Genomic DNA, 1,837 nt, shown 5'->3' with positions numbered 1-1,837 from the left:
GGGCATTTAAATGAATATGGGGATTAAGAAATCCATAAATTGATAAATAAAATACAAAAAGACAATTACTTGGTACAAAAAAGTGATGGCAGAAGAATTTTACAGGCAGAGAGAAGACCTAATGCAAATACATGAGCTCAGCAGCGGGCAGAAATCATGGGCACCTAGAACCCAGCTCATCGTAGCAGAAGTGCAGTACAGAGAGTACTACAAACTGGGTGTCTTGATATTGTTAGTGGAGCTTTAAGTTCTTGACTTCCCCAAATAAAGGTTTACTTTGAGAGGCACAGAATGGAATTTTCACATCGAGAAATTTTATTAAGAATCCTCCAGGAGAGAGAGAGATGACCACACCAGATTTTATGACTGGTTCTCTGATGCTTCGTTTTCCTCACCCACGCCCACGGGAAAACAGGTTTTTACCTGCCCATGGGGAAGAGGAATTCCCTTGGGGATAGCAAGATTTTTGTGAGAAATATAGTCCCAAGATAGTTTAGGGATTCTGTACATACTGAGTCCAAATCTCCACCTTTGCTTCCTTGTTCTACCACAGTATCTATTGCTGCTATAAGTGGATTTCATTAGCAAGCAGAAATTTATTTTCTCACTGTTCATAGGACTAGAAGTTTGAATTCAAAGCAGCAACTCAAGGGGAAAGCTTTATCTCTGTTGGCTCTGGAGGCAGATCTTTGTCTCCTTTCTGTGGCTTCAAATCCCCTGGAGCTCTTCAGATGTCTTAGCATCTATCTTCCCCTACATCTAGAATGTTCTTAGAGCAGACATTCCCGGTCCTAAGGAAGCACTCTACTCCCATGTCTCCTTTCTTTGGGGTACTGAGGCCTCTCTCAGCTGATCTCAGGCCTGATGTTGGCTCATTTATTTAATCTCTTTTATATCTCAAAAGAAATGGACTCAAGATGCAACCTAATCTACCTCATTAACATAGCTGCTTTTAAACTTGCATCATTAACCTCACAGAGGTTAGGATTTACAACCTAGGATCATTATATCAGATCATAAAATGGAGCTTACTTAGAAAATACTGAGAATCATGGCCTAGCCCAGTTGACATATATTTGAGGACACACAATTCAGTCCAAAACAATGAGGATAATAAACACAACAAAGATATTACTTGGGAGGTCAGTCAATCATGGATAATTATATTGAATGCAAGGACTTTTGAGGCTATAATAAGGATTATTGAATTTTTCTCATAGTAAAGTGACTCATACAAAGGAACTTTTATTTTAATTTTGATTTAAACTTGGGGGTTGTGGCAGAGGGCCACAATCAGACCTGCTTTTAAGAAGCATTCCAACAGCTCATGAGTGAAAAATTGATTGGTAACGTTAAGCCAGAAGGCTGATTAGGTAGATGTTGGAATCTCCACACAGAAGTGCTGGGTTTCAACCCCCATGACTGAAGTATCATGGATATATCCCGTGGGTGAAGTAAGTAGAGTGCTGTGATAATTGCATACATTCATGTCAACTTGAAGACACATAAATGGTAGGGGTGGTATTCTAGCTGTCAGTCAGGTCACACGGCCTTGTGGTGCCTCCTTGTGGGCATGGCCTTCTCATAGGAAGGGCCCTGGGAATCTCCCCCTGTCTCTCATTGCCTTTACCTTCCTGTTGGTAGGCCCTGATTGCTGCCAGAACCACCGTTAGATCCACACGGCTTTTCACCCACTGTCCTGAGATTTTCCTGCATTCTACATCATTGCTTGGGATTGCATGAGTCTGAAAAGGGACGTATTGACAAATACTGGACTTAAGATCTTGAGTTGGCCTGGTCTGGGACACTTTTGCAATATATAATTACTTACTGATGC

General features: G+C 41.2%; 1 pseudogene; it reads left to right on the top strand.

Annotated features, from left to right (window-relative positions):
- LOC101640444 overlaps positions 1-1,837 on the top strand; it is a 22,885-nt pseudogene that overhangs the window by 6,979 nt on the left and 14,069 nt on the right.

Source organism: Echinops telfairi, unplaced genomic scaffold (genome assembly GCF_000313985.2).
Source record: "Echinops telfairi isolate 266 unplaced genomic scaffold, ASM31398v2 ScPeMD7_443;HRSCAF=831, whole genome shotgun sequence".
Classification (NCBI taxonomy): domain Eukaryota; kingdom Metazoa; phylum Chordata; class Mammalia; order Afrosoricida; family Tenrecidae; genus Echinops; species Echinops telfairi.
Note: the sequence above shows the minus strand (reverse complement) of the source record. Positions and strands in the feature narration are given on the sequence as shown.